The sequence below is a fragment of the Podarcis raffonei genome, chromosome 6 (genome assembly GCF_027172205.1).
Source record: "Podarcis raffonei isolate rPodRaf1 chromosome 6, rPodRaf1.pri, whole genome shotgun sequence".
In the NCBI taxonomy this organism is placed as follows: Eukaryota; Metazoa; Chordata; class Lepidosauria; order Squamata; family Lacertidae; genus Podarcis; species Podarcis raffonei.
This window is the reverse complement of record NC_070607.1, coordinates 31999450-32015487: the sequence shown is the minus strand read 5'-3', so window position 1 is coordinate 32015487 and position 16038 is coordinate 31999450. Positions and strand designations below refer to the sequence as shown.

The 16038-nt window shown below is 44.7% G+C and overlaps 1 long non-coding RNA gene across 1 annotated transcript in view; it reads right to left on the bottom strand.

Annotated features, from left to right (window-relative positions):
- Positions 1 to 15444, bottom strand: part of LOC128415574 (uncharacterized) — a 33159-nt gene extending 17715 nt beyond the window's left edge. Inside the window, exon 1 of the long non-coding RNA XR_008330994.1 lies at positions 15361 to 15444. This is a non-coding gene — a long non-coding RNA (uncharacterized LOC128415574). The remainder of the gene's footprint in view (positions 1 to 15360) is intronic.
- Positions 15445 to 16038: the final 594 nt, after the last annotated feature.

Here is a 16038-nt window from a genome sequence, read left to right as displayed (position 1 = left end):
CTACACATTCTTCCCAAAGTCTAGGAAGCTTCTGCCCAGTTTTAGAGAAAGAGGTACGATGCTCACGTGTGCAATGTTGGGAAGTCACAACCTCACACACATGACGTCCCCCCATCACCCTCACAAGCTGGCACCTCAGGTCCTAACTGTTCCCCTATAAAATATTTCACCACTGGTATGCAGTACCATTCAGATGTCTGGTGCCTGCCATACACTTGCGCCCTGAAGCAGTGAGACTGAGCCACCAGCTGTTGGGAGTAGAAGTGGTCCTTACGGACACAGGTGGCGCTGTGGTCTAAACCACCGAGCCTCTTGAGCTTGCTGATCAGGTCAGCAGTTCAAATCCACACAACAGGGTGAGCTCCCGTTGCTCTGTCTCAGCTCCTACCAACCTAGCAGTTCAAAAACACACCAGTGCAAGTAGATAAATGGGTACTGCTGCGGTGGGAAGGTAAACAGCATTTCCGTGCGCTCTGGATTTCATCACGCCAGAAGCAGTTTAGTCATGCTGGCCACATGACCTGGAAAGCTGTCTGCAGACAAACGCCGGCTTCCTTGGCCTGAAAGTGAGATGAACGCTGCAACCCCATAACCGTCCAGGGGTCCTTTACCTTTTAAAGTGGTCCTAGGATGGAGAAGCACAAATAGAGGAGGCACCTTACAAATTGGTATTGATTTAGGATTTATTCTGCAGGGGGAAAGATCCCCCAAAGCCAAGTGTATTTCAAAGGCCCTGAATCCCAGAGTTCGTGTCCTTCAAGAAAGCATCTTTCTAGAAAGGGTATCTCAAGAGAGCTTATTCTTGAAAGGAGACAGCTCCAACATTCATTGCCCATTTTAATAATCTTGGATCAAACCTGGAATGCAGATTTGAGCTTTATTGTTAATGTCACTAAATTCCTTGCAACGTTAATTTAAGGTTTTCTGTTCTTTTCCCCGATCTAGATCCTCGCCTGTAAGAGTTTATCTGCTGTTTTCCCAGCTGTGTCTTCTGTACTCATCTTCTCCCGCTTTCTTTTCCTGTGCTAGTTTTGGAACTAACATAGCTTTGTTTGTTAACCTTAACGGACGGACACACTGATAATTATTTTCTAAAATAAGAAATAGAGGAGGCGGGGTTTAGGTGCTGTTGCACAGCCAACATTTCAGATGAGCTCCTTGAAATGTAGAAGTTGAGGCTTTTCTTTCATTTGTTTCTACTAACTCTAGAGTCAAGAGTTTTTATTAACGCATCCTTCAATTTTGAATCATGCTACTTTTATGTTCGTTTTTAAAAGCTTCATTTGATGGTAAATGTTCAAGAAAAGGTTATTGAGCTCATTCAGGATTCTCCCCTCTGTGCTATCCATTTACCAAGACAGTACTGAGAGTTGAATAACTGGATTTTATTTTTTTTAAGCAAGCTAAACTATAATAAATTGCATTGAGTCTTCTTAACAAACAACTTTAACCTGAAGGCATTCACTTCTGTTAAGTAAATCTCTTATCCCATTACCTTTTAAAACACTTTTTTTAAAAAAAGGAAAGGAAGAGATTAGGAAACATCCGCTAGGTTCCAGTGCCTCAATGATGAGTTGTATCTCTTCTTTCAGACTACCTGCAGCAGTATTGAGACCATTAATATGGCACGGTTTGATTGCTTGGCAGGGGGTTGGACTCGATTTGATTGCTTGGCAGGGGGTTGGACTCGATGGCCCTTGTGGTCTCTTCCAACTCTATGATTCTATGATTCTATTCTATGATTCTATGATTGAGGTGCCACTGGGCTGCATGCCTCAAGAAGAAAATCAATAGAGCAGACAGAACTGATGAGATCCTAGATTCAATATTTTGTTATCTAAAGAGATCTGGGAGGGAGGAGTTTGTGAGGGTACAAAACATGAGAAAGTAGCCACACTGGAAGTTGCCTTAGGAGCCCAGACCACTGCTGTATGCACGCTGTGACTCTTCAGGACTGAACCTGGGACCTTCCCATGCCAAACAGAAGCTGTACCACTAAGCTGCAGCCCTTCTCCAAACCTCTCGTGGTGAAAATCTTGTGTGGATTTTGTGGTGCTGTGTGTGGCGGTAAAATACCTGCCAGCAACATGCCAGCAAGAAGGCTGTCTGAATGACAAGACTATTTAAATTTGTTAAGACACAAAACTGAGAACTGAGCTTGGTACTCAATATCAGGCTTGAATCCAGCATAGCGCTAAGTATACATCCTCTCAACTCAAGGATTTCCACTTGTGAAACGGGACTTTCTCACCTCTTCTCAGCCTGCGTGCGCCCCATGTCCTTCCCAACTCTGCTCCAGATTGCTCCTGAGGACAGATTTTGAAGCGAGTGCAGGACAGTTACTTAGTGCTATGTTGGATGCAAGCCGCGTGTATTTTACGAGGCTAGTACAGTGGTACCTCTGGATGCGAATGGGATCCGTTCCGGAGCCCCGTTTGCATCCTGAGCAGAATGCAACCCGTGTCTGCGTGTGCGCAGGTCGCTTTTCACCACTTCTGCGCATGCGCGTGACGTCATTTTGAGTATCTGCGCATGCAGCGAAACCCGGAAGTAACATATTCCGTTACTTCCGGGTTGCCGCGCAACGCAACCTGAAAACGCTCAACCTGAAGCATATTTAACCCAAGGTATGACTGTACCGTAGATTCAAACCTGCCTATTTTCAGCTTTTAGCCACATCGCTATAAACAGGGATCAGAAACCTTTTCCAGCTGTGGGGCAGTCCACCGTCCCTCAGACCATGTGGTGGGCTGGACTATATTTTGGGGAAAAAAATATGAACGAATTCCTATGCCCCACAAATAACCCAGAGAAGCAATTTAAATAAAAGGACATATCCTACTCATGTAAAAACATGCTGATTCCCAGACCATCCACAGGCTGGATTGAGAAGGCGATTGGGCCGCATGCAGCCCCTGGGCCTTAGGTTGCCTACCCCGGCTTTATTGTTTATACTTGACAGTCACGAGCCCAGGACAAGCACACCAAACTCTACAGTGCTTCTTCCACACAAAGGGCGTTGCAGTCCATTTTCTCAGCAGGTTCTCTGTTGTCTTTACAGACAAAGGTAAAAGGTAAAGGACCCCTGGATGGTTAACTCCAGTCAAAGGCGACTATAGGGTGCGGCGCTTATCTCACTTTTCTGGTCGAGGGAGCCGTCGTTTGTCTACAGACAGCTTTCTGGGTCATATGGCCATCATGACTAAAATGCTTCTGGCACAACGGGACACCATGATGAGTGCCAGAGCACACAGAAATGCCATTTACCTTCCCGCCACAGCAGCATCTATTTATCTACTTGCGCTGGTGTGCTTTTGAACTGCTAGGTTGGTAGAAGCTGGGACAAAGCAACAAGAGCTCACCGTGTCATGGGGATTTGAACTGCTGACCTTCTGATCAGCAAGCCCTAGAGGCTCAGTGGTTTAGACCACATCACCAACCGCGTCCCATCTTTAAAGACAACATCATTAGTCATCCTCAAGCTGCCAACCTGTTAAAGCTTAATGCACACAAACAGTTAGGCTCAAAACGGCACATTATGATTCTTAATCTTATGCCCATTTCTTTGGGTTTAAGTCCCACTGAACTCCATGGGACTTGCTTCTGAGTAGATATACGCATATGGTGTTGTTATGTGGATTAGGAGTCTGCCGGCCATATTTATTAAATTCATTTAAAATATTGTAGGCTGTCCTTTAGGGTCAAATCCATTCATAACAGTATCCAGAATAGAAATTGAGAATATAATCAATAACCAAAAAATCAAAGGGTTAGGGATGCTTGCTTTTAAACCTCCCCTTTTTCATTTAGAAATACCCTCCCCCAAGCTATTACTTCATCTTTAGAGAAAGGAAGATGTGTATTCCTCATATCCCACCACCCTCATGCTAATTTATGAATGAAAAGGCAGCTTAGTGAGTACAATTTTGACGTGGGAAAGAGCCTGATGGGAAAGAGCTATGCCTGCCTGCCCACTTTTGCTGCCTGGAGCCTGCCCAGGCTGCTTTGAGTTTGAAAACGCAGAGGAAAGAATAATGTCACTCCACTTAATGCACAGTTCGAGCCTCCGTTTCATTTGTGAGCCTCAGCCAGAGTTCAGATCCCAGGTTTTACTTTCACCTCAGAGTTTGTTCTGATGGCATGCCAGCAGCCAGCTTTCATTAACGGAACTTCTCACACAAGTGATGTAGACAGACACACACTCTCCGAAACCTCCCTCTCCCTGCTGACCATAACATCTCTCATTGCCTAGGTTACAGACTGTTCCCCACCTAATGTTCCTTTCCATGTATGATGCAGCATTACATTATTCTGGATGATTTCATGGGATCTCGTCTATGACCAAGGTGACATAGGACACTATTTCCTCCCTGTGGACCTTGATAGGGATGAAATGATGTACGGATTGCAGGCAAACAGCAAGACAAACCAAACAGCATTGCCTCGAAATGTCATGATGTGAACCTTTCCAAAAACCACTAGTTACCCTAGTATGCAAGTTGCTTCCATGGCAGGAGGAGGAGAAAGCTTGGGCTCATCCATCCTGACCCTTTGGAGATGTGGACATTTTAATAGGAGCTGGAATCTGCACACATTACAGGCAAAAGCCTGATCACAGAATCATACAGTTGGAAGGGACCCTGAGGATCACCTAAGTCCAACTGGCTGCAATGCAGGAATATTCAGCTGTCCCTTACGGGGATTGAACCTGCAATCTTGGGGTTATCAGCACCACACTCTAACCAACTGAGCTATCCAGGACATTCCAATCCAGCTCATTCACATATACACACCTATTTCATGTGATGGACGTGCTGCATGAACAGGATATTTATAGGCACAAATCCTGGTTCATATTAAAGTTTCCAAGTGTTCGGTGGGGAAGGCTATGCAAGCCTGAAGTTCATTACCATGCCTTGGTGCATGTACCAGTTAGCTCAAGCATCATGACCCTCCAGATTGTGGTACCTCTAACTTCCGTCAACTTCGATCACTGGACATGCGGGCTGGGGATGATGGGAAGTGGAGTTCATTGCCATCTGAAGGACTGCATGCCCTCCACCTCTGCCTTTGATGCTAAGGCTATGGGCGAGCCTCACCTTTAAGCAGATGGATAGCAGATGGACTTATTCATGAGTGTGGTTCTCTTCTCAGATTTATAAAAGCATGATTTATTGCAATTTGGTTCCCCCACCCACCTCTTCCACTGTTTTAACTCCCAGCCCTGTTGTTCGGGGAATTACAATGTGTCTAACAGATACAAATGTGAAGTGGCTACCATTCTGAAACTCAGCAAAACAAAAGCATTTCCAGGTCACCCTTTCAAGGGTTTCATTCATTATAAAAGGTGACATCCTGCTGTTCCTGGGGCATCCTGCCCTTGAGTCAGCTCTGAAGGATTGAATGCAAGGCAAACAGAGATGCCAGCAGGAGAGCAGAGTAAAATAAAGAGCTCAGCCTGGCAAAGATTAAATTAAAATACCTGCCTTTCATCAAGTTATGTATTCAATTTGTTGAATTAAAGTTATACAGCTCATTACATGTCTCTTGGCATAGGGCTGCTTGTGAGAAGCAAACTCAGCACCGGAGCCACAAGGAAATGGGAAAAAGGCCAGCGTTGCTTTTAATGTTCGAAAGCCATGACTGGACCCTCCAGGTGTGAGAACACGGAGGAAAGTGACCTCAAGGCCATTTGACAGCCAAAAGAGCAGGAGCTAAGCAGCATATAGATAAACAGACCTGCCTGAAAACTCAGGAGAGCAGTCCAGCTCTGGAGGGGAGCATACGCTTTTTATGCACCTTGGCACGAAGAACCAGATGCACAAATATAAGATGGGGGACACCTGGCTTACCAGCAGTACATGTGAAAAGGAGGATCTAGGGGTCTTAGTAGACCACAAGCTTAACATGTGTCAACAGTGTGATGCAGCGGGGGGGGGGGGGAATCTAATGTTATTCTAGGCTGCATCAACAGAAGTATAGTGTCCAGATCAGGGAAAGTAGCAGTACCACTCTATTCTGCCTTGGTCAGATCACATCTGGGACTCAGCTACATTAGTAAAGAAAAAAGTGTATTATATGCGTTATAACACTGTGACACCAGATGGCGCTGTGGGGTTCCGTCTTTCACCAACGTGATTTCCCACTTTGAAGTTTACAATGTGTTTTCCTGAAATGCTTTTTTTAAAATGTGTCTAGTTCAAGCCCTGGAATATTATGTCCAGTTCTGGGCACCACAACCAACTTAAGAAGGAAGTTGACAAGCCAGGATGTGTGCAGAGGAGGGCAACCAATATGATCAAGGGTCTGGAAACGAAGCCTTATGGGGAGCACTTGAAGGAGCTGGGTATGTTTAGCCTGGAAAAGAGGAGACTGAGGGGAGATAGGATAGCCATCTTCAAATATCTGAAGGGCTGTCACATGGAAGAGGGAACAAGCTTGTTTTCTTGCTCTGAAGGGTAGGACTCAAATCAAGGGCTTCAAGTCATAAGAAATAAGATTCCGAAGAACATTCTGACAGTAAGAACTGATCAACAGTGGAATGGTCTCCTTTGGGAGGTTGTGGACTCTTCTTCCTTGGAGGTTTTTAAGGAGGTTGGCTGGTCATCTGTCATGGATGCTTTAGTTGAGATTTCTACATTGCAGGGGCTTGCCGTACAACTCTATGATTCTATGACTTCTAGAGGGGTTGTTATAAACCCCTAGGAGGTTATCAAGATGAAACTCCAGCCTTAAGTATGTTATATGCATCTGAGCAAATGTGGGGTCAATTACGGAAGTGTGAGCACCCACCTTCTTAGTGTTAGATTGCTATGGCACCTTTCCTAAGTGGCGAGAAGTTCTGGGGGCTCAGCGCTTTCCAGAATTGGTTTCATTTTAAGGGAGGTCGCCGGAGGCTTATGGCACTTTGGAATATATGAGATTTGTTTACAGATATGCAGGTTGAGCAAACGAGGAAGCAAACAAGCTTACCTACTCCGAAAAGCAAAATCCACTGCCCAACTCAGCTCTCCAGAGAGACAGCCTTGCGTCTCTACAAGCTGCTCGCTTGCAGACCCTTCTACATTCAGCTCAGTTCTCTTCCTGGGCCCTTCCCCCCCCAAGGATCATCTTGTCCAACCCCCTGCAATTCAAGAATCTCAGCTAAAGCATCCATGAGAGATGGCCATTCAACCTCTGCTCTACCTCAGTACGTTTATCTTCATACATGTTACTTGGGCTGGAAAAATGCATTTGGAGCATTCAGAACTGCATTCAGAGAAATCTGACTTTCAAATGATGGCAACATTTTGGTTCGCACATGGTTTCATAAAATGCAAAATTATGTAAGTTGACCATTAAATGCAAACTGAAACCCATCCCTATTCACAACACAGTCAAAGAAGGCCCTTTTCAATTTTTTCCCTGATACAGTCATACCTTGGTTGTTGAACGCCTTGCGACTTGAATGTTTTGGCTCCCAAAAGCCACAAACCCAAAAGTGAGTGTTCCGGTTTGCAAACGTTCTTTGGAACCCGAATGTCCAACGCAGCTTACACGGCTTCCGATTAGTACATGAAGTTCCTGCAGCCAAACAAAGCTGCACCTGGGTTTTTGAACTTTTTTGGAAGTTGAACGGACTTCTGTAACGGATTCTGAACCAAGGTTCAACTGTATTTACCAATTCCTTAGGCTGTGTGTGTACATAAAGCTGAAGAACAGCACTTTCGATTTCCCACATTCATTCTCCCTTTGTCTTCCTTACACAGACATAGGGAAACTTGGCCCTCCAGATGTTTTGGGACTACAACTCCCATCATCCCTAGCTAATGGGACCAGTCCGTAGTCAGGGATGATGGGAGTTGTAGTCCCAAACATCTGGAGGGCCAAGTTTGCCTATGCCTGTCCTTACACTTCAAACTTTCCCTGTGACTCCCAGCAGCAGCCTCGGGAGAAGCAGAAAGTGTCAACCAACAGCAAAGGAACTCATCTGCAGCTAAGACTTTGTGTAGGCATTTCAGGGAGCAGGGGAAAGAACTCAAAATGCCACAAAGGGCATCTAGGCTTTAATACACCAGATTCATGTTAAGACATGGACAAGGCAACAGTTAAGTCTGAAACAACAACCACAACGAGTCACTGGTCAGAAGGAAAAATAAGCACAAACTCATAACGTCACTGCAAATGCGATCATCGCAAAAATATTTGCAAAGCAAGAATTCCTAAGCCCTGAAGGTACAAGCATATCGTTCTTCCATCAAAAGTTTGCTTAACTTCAGCTCAGGAAGTCAGAAAAGTGCCTTCACACACCGATCCTTACCTTTTCTCTCTTTTTCAAGATACAATCCAGAAAAAGTTACCTCTCATCCTCTACCTACTCAGTTAAGAGTTAGGCAGACTGCTCTGTACCTTAATGGTTTGGGCCTCACCGCGCATCTCCGTGGCTCTCCCCTGCGTTTCATTAGCTTATCGCGCCGCAAACACTGTTCCTCATCCCTGTGTTCTTTTCTGCAGCTCGGCTGGTAAATTTAATGCTTATTGCCTAATCACATTCCTCTCAACAGGTGAGGAAGGATAAAACAGCTGGGGGAAAATGACAAAATATTGTGCACATTTTCTGGTACGTAAGCAAGCTGGCTCCCAACTTCACAGGCAGCTACTCCCAGCAGCTCCAAAACTGCAGAAAAAAGGGGGAGGCTTGACCAGAAGCAGTCAATTCCCACGTAAAGGTTAGTGGGAACTAGTCAGCCCCAGGAACAAAAAACAGAGGCGAAGTTGTCCAAATGCCATGTTTTGTGCTCTCCCATTGTTAGTACGGTAATATGATTTATTATCTACTCTTCACCATAAAGGCCCACATAGGATAACAACAGTTTAATACTACAAAATGAAAAACAGCAGACCTTCCAAGTATCCCTATTTTCCAGGGACAGTCCCGGATTTACAGAAGCAGTCCCAGTTTCTGATTTGATCCTGGAATGTCCCACTTTTCCTTAGAACGTCCCTATTTTCATTGGAGAAATGCTAACATTGTATGGAGTTATCCAAATCCCCGAGCCATCTGAAGGCAGCCCTGTAGAGGGAAGTTTTTTTTTTTTTTACATTTTTAAAATATATGTTGGAAGTCACCCATAGTGGCTGGGGCAACCCAGTCAGATGGATGGGCTATAAATAGTAAAATTATTATTATTATGGAATAGGATGTCCCTATTTTCATCAGAGAAATGTTGGAGGGTATGACAGTTTGGGACAAGAATAGGGTGGGTCCAAATATCTCAGGTGTCAAAGCCCAATGTAAAGAGGTGTGTCTTCAGAATATAATGCAAGCTGCACAATGAATAGGGCAGAAGAGCCTCTCTGGGGTGGAAATTCCACAACTTAAGAGGCTGCCACAGAGGATGCCCTCTCCTGACTTGTCACCTTCTTAAGTTCTGAGAGTGGTGGAACAATCAAGAGCAGCCCTCTCTGCTGATCTTGGCACCCAAGGGTGTCTGTAGGGAGGGAGGTGGTCTTCAGGATACTTTGAGCCTAAGTCATACGGGGGTTTCAGAAAACTAATGTGAGCATCTTGAATTGGACCCCAAAACTGGAAATCAACATTTGCTTGAATATAAGCCGCACTTTCCCCCCCCCAAATTCCGACCATGGAAAGTTAAAGTGTGGCTTAAATTCACGACCTTGCAAAAATTTACGGAACAGGTGTGAGTGCCTTCAGAATTTTAAGGGAGCGGCTTATATTCGGGTATTGCCTTTTTTTCTCTCCCCCCCTTGAATTTTGAAGGTGCGGCTTATATTCATGTGCGGCTTATATTCGGGCCAATATGGTAGCTGCTTTAAAACAGGGCCTCTGTGAGTTCTAAACGTAACCCCAACTAGTCATCTGGCTGCTGCGTTTTCGACTAGCTGAAATTTCCAGGTGAGGTAAAGGTAAAGGGACCCCTGACCATTAGGTCCAGTCGTGACCGACTCTGGGGTTGCAGCGCTCATCTTGCTTTATTGGTCAACGGAGCCGGCATACAGCTTCCGGGTCATGTGGCCAGCATGACTAAGCCGCTTCTGGCGAACAAGAGCAGCGCATGGAAACGCCGTTTACCTTCCCGCTGGAGCGGTACCTATTTATCTACTTGCACTTTGATGTGCTTTCGAACTGCTAGGTTGGCAGGAGCAGGGACCAAGCAATGGGAGCTCACCCTGTCGCGGGGATTCGAACCGCCGACCTTCTGATCAGCAAGCCCTAGGCTCTGTGGTTTAACCCACAGCGCCACCCACGTCCCAAAAATTTCCAGGTAGTTGCCTTCAAACCAATGGTCTGATTTTTATTGACCAGCTGTCTCTTTAGGAGGAAACAGTATGTATAAAGATACTAGAATGCTATGCACATAACAGAATCCTTGAATGCTTAAATCCTTGGGTGCTTAAAACCCAAAAATCCTGCATTAAACATAAAAACTTTCCTGCCTGAGACAGCTATACTAACCAGTGGATGGCGGGGAGCCATGCATCATGGGAGCTCAGCCCAAAATCCCCTTTTCTACTCACTTTCCCTTGTTGCACTCTGCACATGCTCTTGGGTACTCTTGGTCTAAGGCACCCTTTTGTGGCTGAAACTTTGGGGGGGGAGGGAGAAGAGTGAGTGTTGCTTCGTTTCTATATTGGTTTTGTGAGGAACCAATACGGTTGTGGCACCAAAGTGGCAGCAGAAGAAAAAATTTGCAGTGTGCAGATCTGCTGAGAGTGAGGCAGTTCCCAAGTCACAAGGGAGAGATATGAACAAGCTGAAAATCCTCACATCCTCATTACTACACTATGCTTCAGGGGTGGGTGGGTGAAGCAGTGGTGTAGCTGCATATACACTGTGGAAGCACTTTGCAACCTCCCCAGGAGAGGTTTATGTTTTGGTGCAGTGAAAAAAAGAACATGCATCTGATTCAGACCAGAATTGGGTGTTTGATATTCTTAAAAAAAAAATGTGTAGTCTTTGAAAGTAATGAATGAAGCGACCCTTGTCCCAAGACTGTTAGACAAGCTGCAATTTCCAAACAGTTTCACCAAACAGCTGTGCGTCTTGTATGATGCAGCTAAACACCTACACACTTTTCTCTAAGGCTGCATCTGCTAACATGTCTGACCTGGGTGTCTTGAGGACATGAGCAAGAAAAAGTGATGGAGGGGGCAGCCTCTGGCTGTCTCTTGTGATTTCCTCCTGCACCAGCATTTCACTCAAACAGGTCTTCAAGCCATTTTTTGGAACAATTCATGTTTGGCGATTCCAGATGCCAAACATGCCTGAGATTTCCAGTGAAGAACATGTAATGTGGAAACCAAAACAGCGCAGACAAGCCATGGAGCTGTGATCAGTCATGGCTGCCTGACATATGTTCCCCACAGTGTATTTCTTAGTATTTAAAGAAGAAAAATATTCCATATTTTACAATGTTCCTATGTTTGGATGCATGGATTTATTTACTATTTATTTCATAAAATTTATACACCCCTTGATTCTTTAAAAAACAAAAAACGCAAAGCGATTTACAAAAAGACAGAATCAGGAAATATGTAAAATAGATTAAAATGTACAGGAAGTTAAAATACTAAAACAGATTATAATTCACATTAGCCTTTCTAAGCATCTGGGTAGGCATAACAAGAATGTCCTTAGCGGGTGCCAAAAATCTAGCATGGATTTATTGACTGCTGGTTTAAAGATCAGAATTAAGGCTATTTCATGTGGGATCAAGTTTTACAAAGCTGAGAAACGGCAAGGTAAGGTTGATGCCCCCAAATCTGTTGACCCTCAACGCTCTGGAGCAGATTTGGGGATGGTGTAGGGGGCACATGGGGTAATGAGGGGAAGAGAAAGCCCCACTGCACAAGTGGAAATTGGTCCACTTGTTTAGTTAAATACCAACCTTTATGTATTGCTAGAGGAAAGCTCTAGCGAGTTGCCCTGTGCCTGTTTCTTGCTTACATCAGCAGTGGGCAGAATGACTTACAGATACGCCATTTTTATAAGCTTGTAATGACCAACATCCGTTTTTACCACTCGCCTTAACTGTAGGAGCTCTCCTGCGCTTCTATAATCCGGGCTGCTAGCAAGGAAAAAAAATTTTCATTCCCTCTCTCCCAAACTCTTGATCACAAACAAATGTTTAGTTTCTCTCTTCACCACTTGTAACCTCGTTCTTGCATTTTTCACCCCTAATAAGCGCTATTTCATGATGGCAGGCGAAAACTTTTCCTCCTCGGCTTAGATCAATACCTGTCTGAAAGTATTTGTTCACCAAAGGGGTAAAGCTTTTGCTCCTTCTCCCCAATGAACTTTTGCTCTGCTCTTAACATTACTTGCTTGTTACCTTAGATTCCTCTTTGTCTATTTCCTGAATGCTACTTGCCTCCACAGGGATTGTTAGAGAGTTAAAGAAAGTAAGAGAGTGTGTGTGTGTGTGTGTGTGTGTGTGTGTGTGAGAGAGAGAGAGAGAGAGAGAGAGAGAGAGAGAGAGAGAGAATGAGAATGCCCAGCACATTCTTCCTGTGTCTAATTAAAGGATTCTGCCAGCTATGGAACAGAAAGGCAAAATTAAGGTTTAATTTTACATTCTAGATACAAACACGTTCCAGGGGTTGTTTACCAGCAGCGGAAAAGAAACTGGAGGCACTGAACAAATGGGGATAGGTTACACTAGCTGTTCATGTGTTTTGGACAGGAACAGGAAGATAGGCACAGTGGTACATTCTGCACAGAGATGTTTAGAAATTAAAGTGACTTGCTCCTGAAGTCACCTCTGTTCAAGAGCAGCCTTTGTGGAGCAGTAAAATTATTTGGATGTTCAAAGAGAGTGCAGAATTAAGAGACGATGCTCAATATAAACGGGGGTGGGTGGAGGGCAAGGTTAAATCGTTCTTCAGGGGCCTGTCAAAGCGCTGAGTTAGAAAGGGGCAATCCTGCCAATTTCCATTTCTCTCAGCTTCTCATTTTTTCCAATCTTCAATCCTGTTTTCCACATTTCCACAGCAATTTGAGGATTATTATAATATATAAAAAATTCTAATCCTCATGAAAATTCATCAGCATTTTAGTGTTAACTTTTCCTAATAAACACATTTTTTAGGTGGTTTTGGCACTTGACCCCCTAGTATAATGCATGTTTATATATGCTATTTTCACCAACAGGTGCACTTTAATGCACGCTTTCTCCCCATATATGCATTTCTGAACACTTTGGTTGGAGAACTATAGCACAACATTTCAGAGAAAAATAGCTATGTTTGGTTCGAGAAGTGCAAGTTACCTTGTTCCTTATCAAGAGGCAAACAAAACTGAATTTCTCACTCATCCCTGGCACTGAGCAAAACCTTTAACCTTCGCCCCTGTTCCAATACTGAGCACACACATGAAGATTATGCCAAACACAACATTTTTTTTTTAAGACAGATGCCAGTTAATACCACATTAGGCTCCTCCACACAAGGGGAGATCTTTGTCACATCAGGCTCCACCTTGCATGGAGGATTCCTATATATGTACATTTTATCGGAAAAGACTGACCACTCACATTGTAATATTTCAGAGTAGAGTACAGAAATGCCAAAAATAGTGCAGTTAAAATAACAACACAGCACACAAAGATGAACAGTTCCCCACCCAGTGCAACTTTTAAGGTCCAGAGGCACATTTGGAAATCAAAGAAACTGTCACGATCACCACAAAATACCCATTTAGCAGCGGAAAAACTTGGAATTGTTCAGATACAACATCCCAAAATAGAATTCCACCTCCAAAGCAATTAAAGCGCAGATGGGGAGAGGGAGAGAGAGAGCAGGAATCCCTGCTACACAAACAAACATCCCCTTCATTTTAAAAGAAAAGCGTGAACTTTGGGCAAGAAATGAAAGGGGCTCTGAGGGCACTGTCAACCCATGTAGAGCCACTTTGCACGGTCACAGAATTGGGGCTGGGGGCTAGTTGGTGGGTTTTTGCGGCCTCCTCACACATTATTCTGATGCTTGAAAGGGTTTGTCCAAATTCTCCTTCCATCTCTTCACAAACTGCACACCTGAATCTCTTCACATAGACAAACTTTACCTCAGCCTCCTGCCCTTACCTGATGGGTTTGTTTCACCTTCCCCAAGCCTGTTCTGGGTTTACCCACAATCCTCCGGAGCAGAATTGGGGAGAGTTCATGGTTGGGGGGAGGCAGGAGGAGAGGACTTTATCTCCTGCACAAACGGAAACTCTATTGCTAATGGAACTGCTTAACTGGATACCACCTTGAACTCTTTTTGCCCAGGCAGGCGCATTACGTGACCCATGAGAGCAGCAAAATAGAAAGGCTGCAGAATGGTGATAGGGTAAAACCAGGCCAAATCTTTGACAGCAGCAGGCAGAGTGAGGGTTGGCATGGCATCAGGCCCCAGGATCAGTTCCTCATTCCACAAGGCCCATGTTGATGGAATGGATCCGCCCCAAACTCGTTCCATGCGTGTCGGCCAGCATTGAACCTTGCCGTGGTGCAAGCCAAGCAAGCGAAGTCTCACTGGGAAACACGGGTGCAGATTACTAACGGGCAGATATCCCAAGTTTGGGGATGCAGTGGTCAATCTTCCCCTTAGCGCCCCCATACTATGTTGAGCCTGCCCAATGCCATTTCCACCACAGTCCAACTCCCATCAACCTGCCCCCAGAGCCAACCCAGAAGACCCCAACAAAGATCTTCCAACCAAATGTCATTGCTACTTTATGAAAAGTGAACTCTGTGCAGGCGAAACAAGTTTGAAAGCTTAAACCTGACCAGGTGGTGGCAGATTACTAGGCCTCCCCCGGTGCCAATACAACACACACAGCTGCCTTGATGAGTTGCTACTGCGCCACATCCACCTTTTGTGGGGCCCAAGCTCCCCTCCAATAGCATTGTTACAACCAAGATGACCAGGAGATGCACACTTCTAGGGGGCTGCCAAACCACCAAGCAATTTATTTATTTTTTAATGGCCAACTCTAAGTCAACAACACAAGCAGCCAGAAGCATTGAATGTGTTTGGAAAGCACTGGAATAAACTCACACCACAGCAGTTAATTCAGTTTATATTACCAATGATAGCATACAGCCTCCCATCAGATGTCATGGAAATAAACAACTATCTGAATTTTAGAAGGCATCTGAACGCAGGCCTGCTTAAGGAAGTTTTTAATGACTGGTGTTTTAATGTGTTTTTAATCTTTTGTTGGAAGCCGCCCAGAGTGGCTGGGGAAACCCAGCCAAATGGGTGGGGTAGAAATAAATTATTATTATTATTATTTTCATCATCACTTCAGCGCTAGATAAAGAATAAAAATTGGCCACCAACCGTCCTGCCCCACCCTGCAACTGCTGGTTAACATACCAAGTAATAGAAGAGAAGTCCACCTGCAGCTCCTAAGACAAAATGGCTGTGAGCTCCAGGGGAAGCAGCCTTCTTTATATAGGCTTTCCTCCTCCTCTTTGCAGCAAGGGCTCATGGGATAGCTTTTTCCCATGAACCCATTCTGCACAGGGAGAATAATTTCTTGCAATCTAGATTTTGGAAGGCTTGGTTTGGAAGCATTACAAGAACCCCTCCTTGGGGCAAATGTTGTAATAGCCCAGCCTACACTGGGGGGAGGGGAGAGCTGTTACCTTTCCTAAATAACACGGAATGGGACAGATGGAAGTTTAAATAAAAATATAAGACATACTAGATGTGTTCTTTCATCTGACCATAAAAGAGAGGTGTGAGTTATTATGCTGAACTGCTAATGGAATGACTGCAATACAGAAATTCAAAGTCATGCTAAGGAGGTTCTTTTGTCAGTGCAAGCATTTCTGCATGCCTGATAAATGATCTCTCCTTTTCTCCCCCTACATGTTGTTTTGGGGGTTCCCCTGACCCCCACCCGGATCTGATTGAGGAGACACAGGCAGTACATGGTAGGGAAGGGGATTGGGGCCAGCCCAGTTCCACTAGAACAGCATTTCTTAAATGTGGGTCTTCAGCTGTTTTTGGACTACAATTCCCATCATCCCTGTTCTTGCTAGCTAGGGA